The sequence below is a fragment of the Podarcis cretensis genome (assembly GCF_951804945.1).
Source record: "Podarcis cretensis genome assembly, chromosome: 4".
Classification (NCBI taxonomy): domain Eukaryota; kingdom Metazoa; phylum Chordata; class Lepidosauria; order Squamata; family Lacertidae; genus Podarcis; species Podarcis cretensis.
The window spans coordinates 32,910,674-32,934,590 of NC_137173.1; the positions used below are offsets into that span (position 1 = coordinate 32,910,674).

Consider the following 23,917-nt stretch of genomic DNA (forward strand, 5'->3'; position numbering starts at 1 on the left):
GCAAATAGTTTTTGCAGAACCATCAAGACACACTGCCAATCTAATGTAATAGGATATGCTCTTTTAGCCTTTAAATCTATTATTTGGATGAAGTTCTAGATTGAAGTTCTAACCCTGTTTTCTCCTCGTACACTTTCATTATTTGAATGAAATTCTTCCTCCTTTGGGAAGAAGGGTGGGATATAAATTGAATGAATAAATAAATAAATAAATAAATAAATAAATAAATAATGAATGAATGAATGAATGAATGACAATAAATACACATTGGTGAGCATCAGGTAGCTTAGAGGACCCTGGAGAGGCACAGGCTAGAACAGGGCTCACACTGCTTCTAAGGTTACCTTTACCTGAAGTTTCAGGTGTGCATAAAGTAGAACTGGGCAAAAACTTCTGATCAGGAACAAATGCAATACTGCCAAACAATATTCTGGATCAGGCAGGCATGATTTTAAATGCAGGTGGGCAAGAAGAATTCCCCCTGTTTGGCACTGCGTACACCTCATGTCTCGTTCAACCTAGTGTCTCGTTCAGCCACTTTAAAGCGCTCACCTGAGGTTCAGCTCCCTGTTGTGTTATCTTAGCACACGCGGATAAGATGACCCAGTTTGCACCAGTTGTTGGACATGTACAGCATTATATAATATTTTGTCCACCTAAGTACATGTTTGAATTGGGATTCAATTAACTTATGCTTGTTCTGACATTATGAAGATGCATGTTTTTGGTAGTTTTCCAGGTCCATACATGTGTCTTGTGTTGAGATGCAAGTAATAATAATGATAAGTGACAGCATGTGTCTTAATTCAGGTCAGCATTAAGAACATTGTGATTTGTGTACATCTTATATTCCCGATTCCCCATCTTTGCAAATGAAGAGGTTCCTCTCTTCCTTTTCTTTTGAAGTTCTAAAGCAGAACTGCTAGTGACCCACTTTTGTGAACAGTTCTCTTAACTAACCCCTGTACTCAATCATACATTTTTTCCTCTCTTCCACCCACTGTCTGTCTAGCCTGGTTTTAAAATTTTATATATGTACTTTTAAAAAATTGATTAGTTGGAGAGCTGCCCGTTCTTCTGTGCTGTATAATAAGGATTTTTTTTATAAAAAAAACCCTGCACACAGAATTCTGTATAGTGTAATTAAAACTGACCCAGATTTGGACCTGAGAACACCAGGACTTAGCCAAACTTGCCATGAGCTGAGTTCTGATGGCAGATGGGAACTAATGAGGACATACTATACTCCAGAATTTCCCAGCTGCTTGGCTCCTTTTTTGTACAAACAAGGTTTGGAGTGAAGTCCTGATCCCAGGAGTATGTTCAGCAAATGTGCTGCACCCAGCGTTTTGGGAAGCGAGGCAACACTGACAGCCTGTTTCAGAGTATTTTTAAGGCCTGAGTTCCAAAGGGCTTTTTAAATATAATTGAACATTAATGCAGACACATTATATATTAGCTTCCTTTTCCACCAGTGTTGGAAAAGCCTACCCGCTTCAAGAACTGCTTTGATTTCATGCTTACGTTCCTCCTGTCCCAGGACAGAGCCAGACTTTATTGAATAGGGTGCACTAACATCACAATGTATGGGCTCCGTATCCTATAGGTTCCACGATCTGTTCAACGTCCTGGGGACTCTTCAGGTAGATGTAATTGAATCGGGCTGAAGCAGCTGTAGCTGGCATGTGGTCCCTCGGATTGCTAGCACCTGCTTATTTTTTTGTAACTCACTAGAGCAAAAGTTGTGCCAAAACCAGCATTGGTCTTGGAGCGGATAAAGCACTCCACATCTTATATCCCATTCCCCTTCCAACCAAGCCGCGTAATTACTGGTGCCTGCATTAATAAATTCTGGTAGTGAGCAGGGGTAGGTTTATGCCGCTTCTTGTCCAAGTCTTCCTTTAACAAGTGCTCTGCCAATTCCTGCTCTCCTCTCCATAAGCAATAAGTGACAGGCTTAATACTGATCAGGTGCTCTGGATTGCTCTGCCCTCCTTACAAAACTGGGCAACCCAACACTTTCTATATCCAGTTTAAATTACAGGCACCAAATTTTATTTGCTGCTTGAACAGTCTTCCTGGCAGTTTCAGATGAGTCTTGATGTCTAGCAAATGACTGCCTGCTCTTCTGAGCCCTGCTTTTCTGCTATGGATTCTGTAATTTTGACTCTATTATTGTTTCCACAATAAAGCTTTTGCCATTTTAAATTGTTAAGACTGTAAGGTGCTCCTAGAGCATTTGTTTTTGCTACAACAAACATGGCTACCCTTTTAGGAGTGGTTTCCACAATATAAATGTTTTAATGCGTACACTTTGAAAGGGAACATGGGAGTTGGTACAGCATAGTAGGACTACTAATCACCACCACCACCACCACCATTTATTAAACTTGTATACTGCCCTTTGTATGTCACCATTGTGGACAGCTTCCTTGCTGCATTCACTATCACTAGGTAAGCTGAATGATGAGCCCTTACCAGTTTTCACTTGTTTTCAACCAGCCATCTCCCAACCTATTTCCTTGCATTAAGCTCTGGAGTATAACCAGGGAGCCAAACGGGCTCCATGAAGTGAGAGAGGGCACTTGGGGTGATCGTGTCAAGCCATTTGGATGTTCCAGAAGTCAGCCAGGGATTTGATAGAAGTCCCAGTCATACCAGCCAGAAAACCCTCCAGAGCCATCTACGAACCCATTGGATTCAAGGGCAGATCATCCTGATAGGTTCCCCCATCTCTGCAGAGGGGGAAAAGTGCTGAAAGTCTAATCTCAACAGAAAGTCATTTAATAATGAGAAAGGGCTGGTGTCAATACCACCCCCAACTTTCAGATCACTTACTTCCTGTCCAGCTTAGAAAACAAGGTCCAGAGTGTTGCCTGCCACATGTGTTGAGCCAATGACATGTTGAGACAGCCGCATGGTCACAATGGCAGCCATGAAGTCTTGAGCCACCACAAAGCCAGTTGCCTTGGCATGGGTGTTGAAGTCCCCCAAAACCAGCAGTATGGGGCTCCTCAACATCAGTCATAAAGGTGATATCGGCCTCCTCATCCATAATCAGATAATGGATGAGGGAGGTCTCACTCAGAGTTTACCTGGCTTTCAGCAATAGCTGCTGCAGAGCCCAGAGCTAGCTGATAGGACAACCATAATTCCCGAGACTGGACAAGGTGTGGTCACTTTCTACCTGTGCCCTATGCCCCTTATCCAGCCTGCCTACCCCACCCCATACTTTCTCTTGTCCAGAACCACTGTGACTAGGGTTGCCCCTGCACTCTCCACCTCCTCTCTTCCCAGCTGCATCCTATATCCCTTAATTTAAAAATAATAAAAACCCAAAATTTAAAAATCCACAAGCTTAAAAAAGTAAAAAAACAATTTTAAACAGGGCCATAAACCAGCAACAACCCCCCCCCAAACACCCCCTAAACAATGCCCCAACTCAAGAGTCTGTTCAGCCACCTCAGCTTTTTATAGCTGGAGTTAGCCACAGCTCTGCTCACCCAGGCCAGGTAGAAAAGGCCCACAAGGCTGGGATGAAGTGCTTATGGATCCCATCAAAGTTTGGTTATGCATTTGAATTGTGAACCTATGGTTCACATATGCCTTACAAACCTGATTTGCAAATAATGATCAAATCATAGTTTACAATTATAGTTTGGAAGGCAAATGCAGACCATGATTTGCCAGCTTGCATGCAACAGCAAACTGTGGTTTGCCACAGAAGCAAGGAAAATGGAATGCATAACAAGGAGAGAAGGAATGAGTGAGTTAGCCTGAGACTCACTTGCCTTTTATATGAACTGAGCAAGTGCCTGTGTCCATGCTTTTGCCATGTATGATTTGTGAAGAGGGGTGTGTGTGTTGGCTTATCACTTAACACAGAGACATATACTTTCCCTTACCTTGGTTCACGGTTCTTCATTATATCTGCTGTAGCAATATAATTGCCTGCCATTGCTTTATTTTGTTTTACATATTACCTGTGCTAAAGTATTGTTTTAGTTTGTTTTGGTTTTTAGCCAAAAAATATATCAATAAATATCTAATTATGAGGTGGGGGGGGGGAACATACCGACATACACAAACAAAAAAGCAAATTAAGAACACAGAGAATATAAAAGATGCTATATATGCAGCAAGTAAATAAATCCTTATATGTCAATCAAACATAAAAGGTTCCTTGCATTGATACAAAACATGGAATGGAAAAGGCTTTCATTTGTAAGTTTTTTCAGTCCCTGCTCAGTACAGAGAAGCACACTAGTGCATCACACTCTTGGCTGGACCTGATGCTCCCCAGAAGGACCAATCCTGCTGGACGATTTAGCTTATTAGGATCAGGAAGATGCTTCCAGGATTCCAGTTTGGCCTGATAACCAAACAGATGGGATAGGAGGATTTTAAATGACCAGAAACCTTCACAAGTTATATGATATTGTGGAATATTCTCTGGTTGTGCTTAATCAGAAAATGTGTTGTATTGGGTTGTTCTCCCAGGGAAGCCATTTAGCCTAATGGCCCACTGAAAGGGTAGCTGAATAATTGGGACAGTGATGGCAATGCTTTAGTTTTGGCTAATGCCATTGGGTTAAGTGATGTGTAGCCAGTTGTTTAATGAGTAAAAAGTCTAGTATTTTAAATTGAGCCATATTTTGTTAGATCAGTGTAGGAAGTTGAAGGCTCACTATCTCTGTTGAGTTTTATATGCATTTGTTGAACTTCGTGTAAGATTCTTTGGAATATACTGGCTGTGCACAATCCTTTTCTGTCTTGTCAAATGTACGGTACATTTGTAGTGATGCATCTTACTAGTAGTTAATTCCACCAGAATTTGGGTGGCCTGCAGTTTATGTCTCCTAGTTTGTACCGTCTGTTGTGTGACTTATCCTGTTGTTTATTAAAATATTTATAGGCAGCTATTTACCCAAGTTTCAAGTCTATTTATAGATTAAGACTATACAATACAGTGCAGTTGTTGTTTGAAAAAAGAACAGGCTAAAACAGCAATGAATTCCCGAAGGACAACTAAAACAACTAAAAGGCTTTCTTTTATTTGTTTGCTAATGCTTATCAAAGTAGGAGTTCTTCAAACTTAGCATTAGGGCTGCTACAAAAAAGACCCTGTGCTTGGTAGAGGCTAATAGAGCTTTCCCATTAAATGAATTTCGCAGCAGGGCCTTTTGAGATGATTAAGTCCTGAGGGCTTGACATAATGAGGAATGTTCAGGACTGGAATCAGCACTTTGAGTTAAGCCCAGAAATAAACTGTCAACCAGTGCAGGTGCTTCAGAAACAGATGAGGATATATGGAAACAACAGTCTCAAGCTCTTATCCAGTAGACTGCCACATTCTGCACTCCCTGAAGTTTTATAATTATCTTCAACAGCATCTCCACATAGTGTGCATTACAATAGTCTGATCTAGGGAAAGACTGTATGTGAGTGTCTGAGGGCCCTGCTCCTTCTTGCCACTCACCATCTGGCCTGGGGTGGGGCCTGAAGCCTCACAGGGACTGCTGCGTTCTGCTGCCCAGGAGGACTCTTCTGTATGTGAGTGTCTGAGGGCCCTGCTCCTTCCTGCCATTCACCATCTAGCCTGGGGCGGGGCCTGAAGCCTCATAAGGACTGCTGCGCTCTGCTGCCCAGGAGGACTCTCCTGCGTGTGAGTGTATGGGGCCCTGCTCCTTCCTGCCACTTACCACCTGGCCCAGGGCAGGGCCTGACGGGCCTCACTAGGACAGTTGCTGTTACTGCTGGAGGGGTGCAGAGTGCTTTTAAAATGTTTTAAAAATTTTATTTTGAATTTTTTGTATGTGGGGGGTGGGGGTGGGGTGGATGTTTATTGGGCCTGGGAATTTGTTTGATTTTATGTTTTGGTAATTTTTATTGTTTTTGTTTGTATTGTTTTATTTGTGTTGTTGTTGTTGTTGTTGTTGTTGTTTTTTAAAAGGTGTTATTTTGTTCTTAAGGGGAGGGGTCAGGGCTGCTGGGGAGTTGGTCCCAGCCGACAAAATGGCTGGGACAGGTTTCACAGGGGGGAATGCACTGGGACAACCGATCTCAGTGATCACGGGTAGGAGGAGGAGTTACGCTAAGACCAGACCATGTCATTACAGAGGAGGCAGGTTTAGTCGTTGTCTGAGGACTATCCCTGCCTCCGGGTCGGGTCCTGACCGGATGGATACTAGAATCAGCAAGGGATACCCACATGACCTGAAAGTGTTGCTGTGCAATGCCAGGTCAATGATTCATAAGACCACTGCCATCCATGACTTGATCATGGATGGAGGACTTGACCTGGCATGTGTAACAGAGACTTGGTTGGATGAAGCAGATGGGCCTGTCCTTGCCGCTGCTTGTCCACCAGGTTTCTCTTACGCACAGCAACCCAGGTCATGTGGGCGGGGAGGGGGGGTTGCAGTGATTTTTAGGAAGTCATTAGTTTGTACCAGGCGTCCTATTGGGAAGACCCAGTTTTCCGAGGGCATGTTCTGGAAGTTGGGCAATAGGGGCAGTACAGGATTCCTTTTGGTGTACCGACCTCCCCGCTGCACCAAGGATTCCCTGCCCGAGCTGCTTCAGGTCATGGCGGATGTTCTCCTGGAGACACCTAGCTTGGTTGTCCTAGGGGATTTTAACATCCATGCCGACACGACCTTACAAGGGGCTGCTCGGGACTTCGTGGAAAGCATGGCCTCCATGGGGCTGTCCCTGAATAAGTCTGGCCCAACCCATAGCCGCGGACATGCCTTGGACCTGGTGTTTACCTCTATGGATGTTGGTGATCTGACACTAAGTAAAAGTGAAAAGAAAGAAGTGCCATGGTCAGATCACTTCCTGGTGCAACTGGACTTCTCTGCGACCCATCCCCTCTGCAGGGAGGTGGGACCGATTTGGATGGTCCGCCCCCGCCACTTAATGGATCCAAATGGTTTCCAGAGAGTGGTAGGGGATGCTTTATCCCATGTTGATGGCCTTTCAGCCGATTCCCTGGTGGCCCGCTGGAATGTGGAGTTAACCAGGGCTATTGACTGTTTGGCTCCGAAGCGCCCTCTCCGATTGCATGGAGCCCGGAGAGCCCCGTGGTTTTCCACGGATCTGAGGGCAATGAAACAATCGTTGAGACGGCTAGAGCGCCGGTGGCGGATAACTCATTCCGAATCTGACCGGACACAGGTTAGAGCTCAACGTCGAGCCTACCAAGTGGCGATAGCGACGGCGAAGAAGACTTTCTTCACCGCCTCTATTGCATCTGCAGAAAACAGCAGCAGGAGACTCTTTCAGGTGGTTCACAATTTAGCGGAACCACCTGTAACATCGGGGCCCAGTACGGGCCATATGTTCTCCTGCAATGATTTTGCAAATTTTTTTGCAGATAAAATCGCTCAGATTCGGGAAGAAGTAGACTCCACCGTGGGAGCAGGGCCGGGGCGGGAGAGTGCTAGAGTCCTGTCTGGTCAAGTTATGTGGGATCAATTCCAATCTGTTACCTCCGAGGATGTGGACAGGCTGCTTGGACGAGTGAAGCCAACCACCTGTCTCCTGGATCCTTGCCCATCCTGGCTTATAAAAGCTAGCCAGGAAGGACTGGGCGATGGGCTTCGTGGGGTGGTGAATGCTTCCCTCCGTGAGGGAGCCTTCCCAGACCCGCTGAAAGAGGCAGTTATTAAACCGCTTCTTAAAAAACCATCTTTAGATGCGGCCACGATGGCCAATTATCGCCCAGTCTCAAACCTTCCATTCTTGGGCAAGGTGATTGAGCGAGTGGTTGCTGAACAACTCCAGGCACGCCTGGAAGAAGCGGACCATTTGGATCCCTTCCAGTCGGGATTCAGGCCTCATCATGGGACTGAAACTGCCTTGGTCACACTGGTTGATGATCTCCGGCGGGCTAGGAACAAAGGTGAGAGCTGTTTCCTAGTTCTGCTGGATCTCTCAGCGGCGTTTGATACCATCGACCATAACATCCTTCTGGACCATCTTGTGGGGCTGGGAGCTGGGGGCACTGTCATACAGTGGTTCCGCTCCTTCCTCCTGGGCCGTGTTCAGAAAGTGGTGGTGGGGGATGAGTGTTCAGACCCCTGGGCTCTCACTTGTGGGGTGCCTCAGGGTTCTGTCCTCTCCCCCATGCTTTTCAACATTTACATGCAGCCACTGGGAGAGATCATCAGGAGGTTTGGGCTGGGTGTTCATCAGTATGCAGATGATACCCAGCTCTACCTCTCTTTTAAATCAGAACCAGTGAAGGCGGTGAAGGTCCTGTGTGAGTGTCTGGAAGCGGTTGGAGGATGGATGGCGGCTAACAGATTGAGGTTGAATCCTGACAAGACAGAAGTACTGTTTTGGGGGGACAGGAGGCGGGCAGGTGTGGAGGATTCCCTGGTCCTGAATGGGGTAACTGTGCCCCTGAAGGACCAGGTGCGCAGCCTGGGAGTCATTTTGGACTCACAGCTGTCCATGGAGGCACAGGTCAAATCTGTATCCAGGGCAGCTGTTTACCAGCTCCATCTGGTATGTAGGCTGAGACCCTATCTGCCTGCAGACTGTCTCGCCAGAGTGGTACATGCTCTGGTTATCTCCCGCTTGGACTACTGCAATGCGCTCTACGTGGGGCTACCTTTGAAGGTGACCCGGAAACTACAGCTAATCCAGAATGCGGCAGCTAGACTGGTGACTGGGAGCGGCCGCCAAGACCATATAACACTGGTCTTGAAAGACCTACATTGGCTCCTGGTACGTTTCCGAGCACAATTCAAAGTGTTGGTGCTGACCTTTAAAGCCCTAAATGGCCTCGGTCCAGTATATCTGAAGGAGCGTCTCCTCCCCCATCGTTCTGCCCGGACACTGAGGTCCAGCTCCGAGGGCCTTCTGGCGGTTCCCTCACTGTGAGAGGCCAAGTTACAGGGAACCAGGCAGAGGGCCTTCTCGGTAGTGGCGCCCACCCTGTGGAATGCCCTCCCATCAGATGTCAAAGCGATAAACAACTACCTGACATTCAGAAGACATCTGAAGGCAGCCCTGTTCAGGGAAGTTTTTAATATGTGACATTTTAGTGTATTTTTCATCTTTGTTGGAAGCCGCCCAGAGTGGCTGGGGAAACCCAGCCAGATGGGCAGGGTACAAATAATAAATTATTATTATTATTATTATTATTATTATTATTATTATTATTATTATTATTATAGAAGTCACCAAGGCATGAATAGCAGTGGTCAGGTTTCCACATTCCAGCACTGAGTATAGCTATAACATTAGCAAAAATCCAGAAGCAGTAGCCCCAAGTTGTGAACTTGGTCCTTACACAGCAGCCACTGATTTCCCCACTACAATTAATTCTGTTTTATCTATGTTTACCTTAAGTTCATTTGCCTTTATCCAGTGCCCCACTGATTTCAGGCAAGCATTTAAGGCTTTCATTGCTTCACCTGGGTTGAATGAAAAGGAAAAATAGAGATGGGTGACATCAGCATACCAAACTCCATAACGCCAGGTAACTGGTCCAGCAGTTTCATGTAGATTTTCTGTTTGCTGCTTCTATTCAGCTTTAAGGTGGCAACTTTAACCAATAATCCATTAGATTACTTAGATTGAATTGCCAAACCCTGCCTTTGTATTCTCTCATCCTATTTTCTTCTGTATGGAATTTGACAAGGAGGTAGTAGTTAGTTAGGTGGCCGTGATTCTGTCACATCTAGTTAGAAGAAACTAAAGCATCTAATTATTTTTGAAGATTCCTTTAGACTGTGAGTGAATCTTCTCCTTATAGTAGAACTCTATGATCAACCCATTTGTTTAGTTCTAATAGGTAAAAAAAAGGTAAAGGTAAAAGACCCCTGCACGGTTAGGTCCAGTCAAAGGCGACTGTGGGGTTGCGGCACTCATCATGCTTCTGGCTGAGGGAGCCAGCGTTTGTCCACAGACAGCTTTCCGGGACACGTGGCCAGCATTACTAAACCGCTTCCCTAGGGCCACTACCAGACTGTCACTATTTTCAAGTTATGGTTCAACTGTATACCAGCAAATTTAGGTTGCTGGCTAGATGGGTGTCCTCTTCCTCCCTCTACTTCATGTGCACCCTTCTTGAAGTTGCCTGCTTGGTGGAAGAGGACGACCAAATACATTTTGGGTTCTTGTGCACCAAATCTATTTCAAAAGCAAAACTTCACACACACACACACACACACACACACACGTACCGCCCACCTATTTTGTTGTGGTAAGAAAAGTGACAGGAAATTAACTGGAACTGGTAGAATAATGGTGGTGTTGGGTAACAGCTTATTACTTCCATGCAAAGCAAACAAACAAAAGCAACTCAGAATGCCAGTGTATAACCCTGAAGCAAATTTTGTGTAAAGAAATCACAATGAATAGTGAAAAAAACAGGTGGTCTGGAAGAGCTATAGATTGGTGGTGCTTCCTTCTTTAAAATGGAAACATTTAACAGTTGCAAGTGAGTTTTTCCAAGTTACTATGACAATTAGACATGTTAATTGCACATATTGACAGTTGAAGTTGTAAGTGCCCTTTGTGTTGCATCTCCTGTTGTTCTGAGGCCTACCTAATAACTCCAGTGGCATTTATATTATAAAACTCTGATAATGATTGAAAAAATTGCTAGTCTGAAGACAGTAGTGAAAGTAGATATTCAAGTTTGTGTGCTTGTTTTATTTCAACAGTTTGTATGCCACTGAATTAAAGCAGACACTAAGCCGTGAACTTTTTAATGAAAAGTTGTGTTCATGTGCAGCTCTAAGCATCTTTCTTCTTCACCTTCTAGGGAACTAGAGGGCTTAACGCATCTGCTGCTTCTTGCTCCTGCTCTGAAAACAATCCCTCCTTATATTTGCTAGTAGAGTTCAACCTTGCATCCCACTCCATCATGTTGATTCTCATTTGGCTTCATGGTAAGCTTGTATTTGCTCTATGTATCTCTGTAAGGTAAAGTCCTCATAGGCTTAGCATACCCCCGATAATAACATTGAGCACTGAAATCAATATACTTCATGCCCATCCAAAATTGTTCAATCATGTCCCAGTTCCCATTGTAGGAAAAGGGTGGGCGTACTGAATAAGCATTGAAGTTGAGCTTCTGCATAATTTTTTATACAAATAAAATATGAACTAAAATATGTGACAGAATTAAATCCATCAGATCTAATAAAAGAAATAGAGGGAAGCAAAGAAAGCTTGGACCTTAAATCCCATTAACCAGGCCAGAGAGAAAATGTGTTAAAAGGGAGCTGCACTGTATCTTTTCGCATTGTCTGTTGGAATAATCTTTTTCACCCTTTAAGTGGAGTGTTTAAAAATCCTGGTATTTCTGAAACAAAAAGAATACACAGCCACTGAGCTAGCTGGTTTTTATACCTTTTCTGAGTATTGTCCTTCAGTACAATACAGAGCCATTTCTTTGTTCTCAGAAGCAAGCAGTTAAATTGTATGTAAATGTATGCAAATTAGATGCTGTCTAATAAAGAGAGTCATTAGATGGAAAAATATTTAGTTTGGCAAAAGAAGAGAAAAGAGGGGAAAAGAAAGCAGGTGTATTTTGGAAGAGATAAATGTACGATTGCTAAAAGCCCTCTAACTTCGGATGAGGATTTCTTAAAAAAGGCTATTTAAATTTCTTGTAGGAGGTTTATTCCTTTGTTCTTCCATTTTCTGTGTGTGTCGAAAATTATACATACATAGTTGTAATATAAATGTGACATTTATGTAAAATTCAGTATATATCTTGAACAGGCTATGCCCTGTTTGTGCATCCACAAAAATAGATATGTTTGCATAAACCTATATACTTGAGGGTCTGTATATAAGAGAAGATAGCAGCACTGAAATAAACCATTCTATTAATGTATGTTAAAAGTACCTAGATGATTTTGCAACCATTTCGCCCATTAAGTCATCTTACTAGGATTAGAGGTGTGATACTGTATTTCTGTTGTTCAAGCTACACAGAGCATATTGCTGGACTCAGAGTTACCAAAACTAACACAAGGGATCTCCATTTGGTGCTAAAACTGACCCTGTACCAAAGTAGCAGCAACCATTAGTGCTGGGTTTTCAGTAAAGGGAGCCGGCATTAGCTCCCTGCATGAGATTTTAAGCCTTGCATCACAGGCTCACACTTCTTAACATGAGTACATCCTTACACCAGCTAGGAGCTGTAGCAAAAAAAAATTTCTTCCTCTTTGGCAAAAAAATATATATGTGGCATTATCCAGTTGTACCCTACCTGAATTACACAGGTCCCTAGCTCTGTGAGGTTATCGGGATTCGGAGTTGGGTGCTACCAATATGTGGATAACCCTCAGTTCTATTTCTTCCTGTCATCAGAGTGAGACGAGGCCATGCAAGTTCTGCACTGTTGTCTGATCACTGTAATGAGGGCAAATAAATTGACACTGAATTCCTAAAAGATGGGCACGCCACAGCTGGGTGGTTCCTGGATCTGAGACTTAGGTGAGCAGCTCTGTTTGTGATGGAGTTGCAGTCCCCTTGCCTCTTTGATTTCAGCGGAGACCCAAATGTCTGCAAGGGGCATAGTGCCTTCTCACTTCCTCAACTTGTTTGCCAGTTATGCCAGCCTGAACAGGATAATCCATTGCTGTGTTAAGTTCCCATTTGGATTACTCTAATGCAGTCTAGAAGGGCTGCTCTGGAAGACAACTTGGAAAGTGCAGCCTATGTAAAATGCAGAAGCTTGACTTTTAAGTGGAATCGCTAGTCAAACCTATATTATACATTATACATGTTCTGCACTGACTGCCCACATGGTTCTGGTCCAAGTTCAAGGTTTTACAGAAGACTTATAAAGCCCCCAAAAACCTTGAGGCCTAAATACTTGGAAGAATGCCTCTCTCAGTATAAATATAGTCTTTCCAAGAGGTAAGATTGGCTGAGAGGTCCAACTTAGTGTCCTGGCAGTGGGTGCACTATATTGGTGGTGATGTATGAGCAAGTCTTCTCCACAGTGGCACTCTGGCTTTCAAATGCCCTGCTTCTTGAAATTCAGCTAGCATTGTTGCTTTTGTTATTTCATTGCCAGCTCAAAACACCACTTTTTATGCATGTTTAGGAAGTTAATAGTAATATTTGCTCATGGCTGTGAATGTTATTTTAATGAAACTGTTGCTCCTCGCCCTGAGAAATTTGGATCAAAGGTGGAATGTAAATAGTCGCAATAAATGCTACTTATTACAACATAAGCCTTGCCCCACCTCACCATAGAATAAGAATATCACAATAGGAGTATCACAATAGGAATGGCAAGTTCACATTTCCTTCGCACAGATGGGAAGATGCATTGCTTTTACCTGCCTTGGTTTTTTAAATTTTTTTTTTTAAACTTTATGCTCCTTTATGCTCCTTGCTTTTACAGCAGCAAGCCCATGATTTCCTGCACCACAACCATTTACACTCCTCACCCCTGGAAATCTGGTTAGCTGCTATGTAGCCATAGGGGTGTGTGTGTGTGTGTGTGTGTGTGTGTGCGTGCGTGCGTGTGTGTGTGTGTGCAGGTGTGTGCGTGTGTGCAAAAGAGAGGAATATTAGGGATGGAACAAAAGAGAGGTAGCAGGACAAGGAGATACCTGCACTGGAGCCGCAGCAATGAAACTACTGGCTACTGAATTGCCTCCGCTTGTTCTGCCTCTTGGAGACCCACCTAACGCAACATGGTGTCCAAAAGAGAAGGAAACGTGACTATAATGTGATCATGTGATGCCAGTGTTTACATCCTCTCAGCTGTTTCCGCTCCCCTCTCCCTGCATCTCCCCTCTCCTCTCACAGTCACACGGTCAGGACCAGTGACCCTCTTACCCATCCACAAGATTCCTTGTTGAGGTTTTTTACCACTGCTTCGCTTCCCTCCCCCTGCCACTCTCCAGCCAAGGAAAGTGACCTCTTGTCACTTCCACTGGCATTGGGGCGCAGCCTCCCCTGGAATTGAAAACAAAACAAAAAGCTGAAAAAGCAACAGAAAACTAAAAGAAACCCCAGGTTGCCATGCATCCTGGAAATTCCTGACACCTTTTAAAATTCAAATTTCCCCTCCAGACGCCATTTTAGGTGGCTGATTTCCTGGCATGTCCGGAATTTTCCAGACGTATGGCAAGCCTAGGAAAGATCAGCCTGCAAGTCTAGTATTCTGAACTTCTGATCAGCTTCAAACTCTGGAGCGATTGTAGCTCAGCAGCCGAGGATATACTTTGCATGCAGAAAGTCTCACGTCCAATCCCTCGCATCTCTAATTAAAAAGAAGAAGAACGCTAAATATATTTATGTTCGATTCTGACAACAGCTTTCTTATTATGGGCTAGATGGAAAATGTGTCTAGATATAAACTTCTTTTATTTTTGTTTCTTCTCTGATTTCTTAGGCAACAAAAAAGTCCTTCTTAAATAGCTCCAGAGAATACCAAAAACCAGAGAATACCAAAAACCAGACTGACTATTCTCTGTTAGTTCACAGAAAGTTTTAAGCATCAGACTTTGAATTCTGCCTAGTTTTATCACATCCTCTTCCAGCTCAGGGATTCTTCCACTCATTTCCATATGAGCTTGTCTACCTAAATTGACCCTTGCATTGTTTGAGAATAGATTGGATTAAGCTTTCATCCAAGGCACCTTTTTGTTTCTCTGTGTGTGTTGAAGTTATATATTAAAAACTGTTTTCAATCAGATGTGTGAGTTTTCTGTTAACTGTTAACTTGTTGCCATGGCAGTACTGGAGCAATGTATGCACGTAGACATATATGTGTTTAAAATACACGTATATTAAATTAGTGTTTTAAAAATATTTACATATATAGCTTAGGAATTGGCATCATTCCCAGAATTACTGGAACTACCTTCCCCAGGAACATTTGGACTTGAATAATCTCCTTAGCAGCACCTCCCCCAATTCCTGAAGCATAACAGTTTGTAGAAATGGCGCTTCAGTTAGTACTTGACTTCTTATCTTGCAGTGACTGGTGTTCTTTGGAACTGCAATATATGTTTTAGCTTTGTGCTTTAAAATGTCCTTTCTAATGGTTTCTCCTTGAAGTATTCAAAAATGTGAACCCCCAGCTGCAGAAGATGTGTTTTTGAAGGGTCAATAATGCTGTTGTCCACCTAGTCAGATTTCCGTCTCTTTAAATATTATTTTGAGGTTTAGATAAACTACAGAACTCTGGATAGTTCCAGATAATGTTAAACCATTCCAACCCTAAGATATTGCCACAAATGTTGACATCTGAAATCCAGTATGGCAGGCAACTGTAAGAAAATTGAATTTTGCAGTAGTGCCAGAAAGTTGGTCTGTTTGTCTTGTAAGTTATTTTTCCAGAATCCAGAATGATCAGTGACATCCAGGTTCCCAAGATGGCTTTGTCTTCAAAGTAAAAGCAACTTCAGATGTTATACCGGTGAAGAGGGAGTAGGAAGCACAAGCATCTCGTGCTTCTTATTCCTTCACATTGTTGCAGTCTTCTGCATCACTCAGAGTGAAGACATATGCAAGTTCCTACAGGGCAGATGGAAAGGATTTATTTCACATGTTGAAGAAAAGGAAGCATGAAGCCACTTCCAACAGAGCGTTCCAATTTTCTCTGTGTGCTCAGGATGTGAATTTGGTAACTTGCACATTCACAAGATTAGTGATGGCAAGCAATAAGACAACTGAGAACTAGTCTCCCAACAGTTCGTATTAAATTATCAGTTCTAGAATTTACCATTTTCTGGGTGACCACCAATTTATTGGAACTGTTTCCAGTGTATATAGCGTTTCGAGATGTGTACTTCCTAAAATAGGTTTTAAAGAATAAAAGATTCTACACTAAACTAATCCTGGTGCTAGCAAATTGGCTGTCGGACTAGCAGCTTTTGATATTACCTAGTTATTGTTGTTGCCGTTATTTCTTTTTAATTATGCAAAGTGCTAATCAGTTTGATTATGCACAGTGCTAATCAGGTTAATTATGCAAAGTGCTAATCAGTTGTTCTCTAAGCACATGGGGAGTGCAGAGGTGCTGATGGTGAATAGTGCTGCTACATGGGGGTAGTCACGGCAGTCGTTTTCTATTAAGAAAGAGGAGCAAGTGAGATGGCACAGAGAATTTTACCTCTTAAAATTATTTTTAAAAATGAAGACAGCTGTAGGGACAGGAATTCCACAACAATGGTAAATTTGACCTAAAATGCTGTTTTTCTCTCCAAATAACTTGGTCAGAATTGAATGGGCCGGTGATATATAAACATTTTATTAATTTTCCAGAAAATTAATAGCTAGGATCCAGTACAGAGTTAAGCATGCATAAGACCACTGATATAGCATACTTGTCAATGTAGGAGTGTGGCCACTGTGGGCTGTGTGTCTGCTACAAGTAGGGCAGTTTTTCTTATAATCATATTGGTGATAGATGCTTCGTGGTGGAATACAGTGGTACCTTGGTTTACAACCATAATCCGTTCCGGAGGTCTGTTTGTAAACCAAAACAGGTTGTAACCCAAGGCGCACTTTTGCCAATGGGGCCTGTAAAAATAATTTGTTTGTAATCCAAAAAAAGTTTGCAAACCGGGACACGCACTTCTGGGTTTGACGTGTTTGTAATCCAAAACGTATGCAAACCAGACTGTTTGCAAACCAAGGTACTGAGGTATGTGTAGATGATAAAAAGTAATGATAGGAAGTAAAATTATTTCACCCTGCTAGTTCATTATTAAACATAGATATATACAAGATATATAAAAAAACAGATATATACAGTTATTGAGAATAATTGGTTTTTTAACTAAGGAAAGTGAGCTGAAGGGATAATGGAAATGGGGCAAGTTCTAACTGAGTAGGAGGTCCACTAACAGAACAACACTTATGGTTCTGGAGGTCCCTTCTCTCACACACCCTTCCGTAGACATACATCTCTCATTGGTGTTGTTGTACTGGTAGTGGGGGCTGAAATGGGGCATTCTCAGGGCATATCGGGCACAGCCAAGGATCCAGTAGATCCTGAATCCCCTGATATATCCCAAGACTAGGCCCTTTTCCAACCCTCTGATTGAACAACCTCTCAAGGTAAGGAAAAGCTCCCACCTCCTACCCTGATTGTAGCAAGCTAGCTATTTATGAAGTGGTTGTACTTCTGCTGCAGAATCTCCCCACCTCACAAAAAAAGAAAAAGAAAAAAGGATCGTTCTGTAAATCTTAATAAAGATTGCCATTGTTCCCCATTTTTAACTGAATTCTGCACCTTGCTCTTTCAATTATGTAATGATTTTATGTTTTAAAAAACCATGCTTTGATCTTTGGATGAAGGGTTGTATAAACATTTTAACAACAGCAGCAGCACATTTCAACAACAACAACAATGCCACATTAAATATTGAGTATTTGAAAAACTCTGAAATAGAATAAGTGGTGGTCAGGCGTGTTTGAGGCACCATCTTGATGAGAAGCACCCAAACAGATCTACCTAGATCTAATTAATTGCTGAGAATTTCCCCTTCAAAAATTGGACCTTGTAAAAGTGCCTCAATTTTAGCATACATATTAACATGATATTACGAGTTTGTTTGTTTTACAAGATGCACTATTTATTTTTAAATTAATTTTTTTTATAATGATTTTTATTAGTTTTCCAACACAAATAAAAACAAACAACACACTCACATGCACAAACAAAAACATATAAACATGTATAATTTCATAATCCTGTTTTCATACCCCTTGTTTCTCCGACTTCCCCATACCTCCCTTTTGCTGCATCCTTATTTTTAACATTTTTTCTTAGCAATTCTCCAATAATTAATTATTTAATTCACTTTCATTACATTCCTTTTTCTTTGACTTATTAGTTACAGCTGCAATTCTCTATTTCTTATTCCCTGACATCTAACACTCCTCAATTTTACAATAATTTTTAAGATATATCTTGAATTTCTTCCAATCTTCTTCCACTGTCTCTTTCCCTTGGTCACGAATTCTGCCGGTCATCTCTGCCAGTCCCATATATTCAATCACCTTCGTCTGCCATTCTTCCAGAGTAGGTAGTTCTTGTGTCTTCCAATACTTTGCGAGGAGAATTCTTGCTGCTGTAGTAGCGTACATAAAAAACGTCCTATCCTTCCTTGACACCAATTGGCCGACCATGCCCAGAAGAAAAGCCTCAGGTTTCTTAGGAAAAGTCCGCTTTAGGACTTTCTTAATTTCATTATAGATCATTTCCCAAAAGGCTTTGATCCTCGGGCAGGTCCACCAAAGGTGATAGAAAGTACCTTCAGTCTCATTACACTTCCAGCAATTATTATTGGGAAAATGATAAATTTTTGCAAGCTTGACTGGGGTCATGTACCACCTATAAATCATTTTCATTAAGTTTTCTTTTAAGGCATTACATGCCGTAAATTTAACACCGGTGGTCCATAACTGCTCCCAGTCTGCAAACATAATGTCATGACCAATGTCTTGTGCCCATTTAATCATAGCTGATTTCACCGTTTCATCCTGTGTATTCCATTTTAGCAGCAAATTATACATTCTTGACAAATTCTTAGTATTGGGTTCTAACAATTCTGTTTCTAGTTTGGACCTCTCCTTCTGGAAGCCTATTTTCCTGTCCTGTTTAAATGCCTCATTTATCTGATGATATATTTATTTTTAAATTAAAATGCTGACTAACACGTACCGTTGCAAACATGTGAAAAGAGAGTTTGTAATATAATAGGTGTACCGATAATTCAAGTTAGTCCCTCACTACAGTTAATATGAAGGAGACACTGGCATTCCATACTTTTTAGATTTTTCACTGCCAATAAGAAAAAGCTGATATGGCTGATATTAAATGGTCTTCATACTAATTTAAGGACCTTTAGACCAGTGGTATTAAACTTAGGTACAATTTAAACATTCTGATTTTAGGATCTAAAGAATTGGGTATTGGATTAGTTGACACAGGCCTGGATGCAGTAGATGGGAAAGGGCACCTAAGTCTCATTGGAATATGCATAGTTTTCCATGGTTTTTTCCATCGATTTCAGTGGTTGAAGCCTGCTCTCTAGCTTGCAAATGATATGTGCTGCACTATGTTGTGTTTTGTGTTGATATTGGAAGCTCAGCTCTTTGACAGAGTTAATTACTATTTTGTCATGTTACCATGTTTGTTCTCAATAAACGGTTATACTTTTTAAAAAGAAGTTAAACAAGAAAACACATAGAACCTGGTCGAAATAAATAAAAAATAATTTTTAAAAAATTATCCAGTAAGTAGCACCTTAGAGACCAACTAAGTTTGTTCTGGGTATAAGCTTTTGTGTGCATGCACACTTCTTCAGATATCTGAAGAAGATATTCGTCTGAGGAAGTGTGCCTGCACATGAAAGCTTATACCCAGAACAAACTTAGTTGGTTTCTAAGGTGCTACTGGACAATTTTTAAATTTTTATTTATTTATTTTGACTGCGTCAGACCAACACGGCTACCTGCCTGAATACAACCTGGTGTTACTGCATACACTCATGCAGTTTGGACATCTCAGTGTACATGCCGAAACCACTCTCTTACATGCAGTGTACAACCTCATATGCAGGTTACATACGATACCTAGGGCGGTATCCAGCAAAACAGTTCTGCTAGCGCGTGGGCTTTTAGCTATGCAATAAAGCTTCCCTGCCCTCTCCTCTCTAAGCACCCCATAAATCAGCTCTGGAGGGTTGGGGAAATCCACTGGAACATATTTAGGGGTTACACAGATAGAGGTTATAAGTTGTTTAAAATTGTTCTTAATATGGTGTTTTAATCCTGTAACCCACACTAGGACCTTAGAATGATGGGCAGGTAATATATACTGTAAACAAATAATAAAGTCTTTTCCTATGGGCCTACCAGCTTTTCTTTTAACACCAGTGATATAAATTTGGGATATTTTTTTTTAAGAATGTAAGAAATCTACTACCTAGTGTACTGCATACAAAGGTAGATGTAGACTTTCATTACAGTATGATCAACTACATCCAGTTTTTGATTATACCTCCTCTTACAATGCAACTTAGAGTGCATTGCTATGGAAGGAGTATCTCAAATCTTGCTACTGTCTCAACACCAATTATTCAACTAAATTGGTTCCATACTTAACACAAATGTATTTTTCAGTGCTGTTACTTAAAGTGCAGAAAGAACACATTCTGGATCCTCGTGTACATAATAAGCAATGAAATACGCCTATTTTCTACTAAGCCAAGAAGTCTGCATTTGCAAGGTATACTTCATTCTGTATAACTCATCCATGCTAAGGAATTTTTGTTAATTTAAAAATATTTTATTACATAAACATTACCAAAACAATTGGTTTTTCCCTTCCCACCTCCTCCTCCAGAAGACTAATGTGTCAAATTTTCCCATAAATCTATATGCGTAGTTGGTGGGTGCCAGTCATCAGGGTAATCAGTGCAGCATCAGGACAGACTTGTGGGCTACAGTTGCTGTAGACTGTAGAGATTCCGTCTCAGTCTCCAGGCTCTCTGTACAGAAGTGGGAGGGGGGATCTAGAGCGTTCATTCCTGGTATTGGGCAATCCAGACAGATTAGGGCAGGCATCCCCAACCTGCGGCCATCCAGATGTTTTGGCCTACAAATCCTATGATCCCTAGCTAATAGGACCAGTGGTCAGGGATGATGGGAATTGTAGTCCAAAACATCTGGAGGGATGAAAGTTGGGGATACCTGGATTAGGAATTCTGCTGGTTTACCATCTGACATAGCTGGTCATGGAAGTGATGGTGATGACTCCCAGACTGCTGGTTTTGGGGGACTCCAGCATTTATACTGAGGCGACTGGCTCTGGAGTGGCTTAGGAGTTCATGGCTGCCATGATGACCATGGGGATGTAGCAACATATCAGTGGTCCAATGCATATGGTAGGCCACACTTTGGAACTTGTTTTCTCAACTGGGCAGGAACGTTGACTTGAAAGTGGGGGATACTGACACCAGCCCTTTGTCATCATTAGATAATTTTCTGTTGAGATTAGGCTTTCAACACCTTTTCCCTTCTGCAGATCCATTAGGATCCATTAGGATGGTCCACCTTTGGATACTGATGAATTCAGTGGGGAGTTTTCTGGCTGATATGACTGGTAGTCTTGTCAAAATTCTGGCTCTGGAAGCTCTGGAACATCTGAATGGCTCAGGCCATTGACATGATCACCCCTGAGCACCATCTCCTGCTTTGTGGGAGTTTCTCTCCCTGGTATACTCCAGAGCTTAGTGCTAGGAAGCAGGCTGGGAGATGGCTCAAACATGGCCTTAGTCACTCTGTATGATATACATATATTAGTAATTGATGACACGATGTACACACTGTTCTGGGGGGGGGGGAGAGCACTAAGTTGAAGTAAGAATTTAATTCATCCTTATAAAAAGTTTAAATGGCATTGCTTGCTTGATAAAAATAGTGAACCTTAAATTTTGGTCCTTAAAACTACTTTAAAAGAACAGGAAATGAAATTCCATACCTGTTCTGAATGAATTCTCTCATGATTTTTAGCATTGTGCGATCTATTGATTACACATTGCAGTTGCTTTAGTATAGGAACATTCTGATGGACAATTAACTAAGAATTTTACTGGTTCAATGGGCTAGAGCTAGGAAGAGCTAGCGGCAAAGTCAAGGCAAAGTCAGATTGGTCAGGAAGCAGTAGGTTTTGGTTCAGTGCTGTCTTTGAACTCCATATTTTACGTATCTGAAATGTTTCACCTTCCATTAGATTTATAGGTATATGGGTTCCCACGAAGCACTGGAGGTCTAGCTGTCACTTCCCTCTTTGGGTCTTTGGTATGATATATCTACACCTTTACAAAATATGTAGAGAAGAAGAAAAATGGAAATGCTTATTTTCTTTGAAGCCACTGGAATCCATTTATAGATTCAGAATCAACAGGTGTAACTTAGGACATGTTTAAGAGATTGCCCCTAACTATGATAATGGGGCATGCTGGGTCACTTCTGAGATAAATTAGGCTTATGGGCTTTTAGATAAGGGAAGTTTTTGAAAATTGTTGTGAAGTTTCCCAGTGAATTTACATAGCCATTTTAAATCACTCTATAAAATGGTAATACCTTTAGTTTTTCTCTGGCACAAGACAAGACAAGGCAAGAAGTTTTGTTTGTTATATTTTCAGTAATTCAGTGAACTTGCCATTTTGACCAGGTGGCTTGCTTTTAGAGAAAAACAAGTGTAAAGTCCACTTAGTCTCACTGAACTGGTTGTACAGTTCTTTGGGTCCTAGTCATAATATTTCCTTGATTCTGTTACATTGTGGCAACATGTGAAGATAGAGGTATCTCTTTCTTGGACATGCTGATTGTTAGAGTTTTCATTAATGGCTACTAGTGGGCTATCAGGGTAACCTTGAAAACTAGCATGGAAGGAACCCAACATTCTTGCTCGCTTAAACATGAGAGTCAGCTATAAAAATGTTTTGCTCACACTGTGTCAGCTAGCTTTTAGAAACAAAGCAAAACCAGGAAATTTGATTTTGGCTAGAGAAAGCAGTTCTAGGATTTTGGAGCTAACTGATGGCAGAAACCATCTTGGGTTCAGATGTGCTGCTGTTGATTTTTTACTGATGTGTCTTTGGAACGAGCGTTACCTGCTTCTGTGCCTGCCCAATTTAACTGCATATTTGCAAACAAAACTGCTTAGTCTAATTTGTATATTTGCAAACAAAACTGCTCAGTATAATGATATATTTGCTAACAAAGGGTTATTACAAAACATTGCAAGTGTCCAATTCACTCCCTCCAAAGAAAACACTTTGTGAAACTCTCTGGACACTTCCCATTGTTTGGGGAAGTGGGGAGTGCAAAACAAAACATATAATTGGCATATGAACAATTAAATATTCCTGAAATACAATCCCATCGGTGTTGTATTTCATAAGGCTGCTCTTTAGGTCCAGATGTAGTGTTGAGGAGAGTTTACTTACATTATGAAAATAACTAACAGTTCTTTGTCCAAAGACCTTCTAAAAACTGGTTAGTAACAGTATGATCATTCACTAAACATGTAATTTAGCACTTTTTATCATTAAACATGCATTTTATTCATGGATTAAATTAAGGTATATTATTCTTTGTTTTAAATAGGAGCGTGTATTCTCTTTCTTGAGTTACTGCATTTTTCAAAAAGTGCACAAATCCAATATTCTACTGTTGACAGATTATTTTAAGGAGGTTTTTTTGTTTTTTGGAAGAAAGGAATACTTTATAAATTCTTCATAAAATGGTTGAAGGAGACGCAACATCTGATGGCTTGGGACAGAGCTTTCCAAACTGTGTGTCATGGCACATTAGTGTGTTGGCTGCAGTGTGTAGGTGTGTCATGTGAATGCCTGCCACGCTTCTCCTGGGGCTGGAAAGGGGTTAGTTTAACTTCCGGTTTGCTAGTAAAACTGAATTGCTGTTTCACAAAATGATGCAAAACTGAATTACTGTGTTGCGAAATGAGGCATGTCTCAAAGTGTGTCACCAAAATGAAAAGTTTGGAAAGCTCTGGCTTAGGACAATACTAAACGTTATGATAAACTTGGTGCTCCAGTTCAGAATGGTAGTCCCCCATCATCTTCCCTTTTATCTTCTTGCAAATTTTAAAACTGCTGGCCTTTTCTTCTTATAAGTGTTAAATTTGCTTCTTTCTCTGCCAGTAGCAATAATATGGAACAGGAAATGCACATAGACATGGAGAATGCATAGCAGAGAAAAGGGAGTAACTGAACACAGAGCTTCCATTTTTGACAGCAACCTTGTGTTTGGCCTAGCTTTTAGTAAATAGTTGCTTCTAGCCTGACAAAAAAAGCATTTAAGGTGGAATTAGTAATTCCAAAACTGGGGAACTGTGCTTATAGCTGTTAAGGGTCCCAGTCAGGTGCCCTCCTTT

At 41.6% G+C, this 23,917-nt stretch overlaps 1 protein-coding gene across 13 annotated transcripts in view; it reads left to right on the forward strand.

Annotated features, from left to right (window-relative positions):
* The window catches only part of ZBTB20 (zinc finger and BTB domain containing 20), a 504,516-nt gene that overhangs the window by 79,655 nt on the left and 400,944 nt on the right, over positions 1-23,917 (forward strand). For 9 of the 13 annotated variants that reach the window (XM_079973666.1, XM_079973667.1, XM_079973665.1 and 6 more), the window contains exon 3: positions 10,784-10,910. The exons of 2 other annotated variants lie outside the window; for them this stretch is intronic. The gene's annotated coding sequence lies outside the window, so the exon portion shown is untranslated. Of the gene's footprint in view, positions 1-2,954; positions 3,033-10,783; positions 10,911-20,133; positions 20,240-23,917 lie in introns of those variants that run through there. 2 more of the 13 variants (XM_079973673.1, XM_079973678.1) reach the window with 2 other exon arrangements.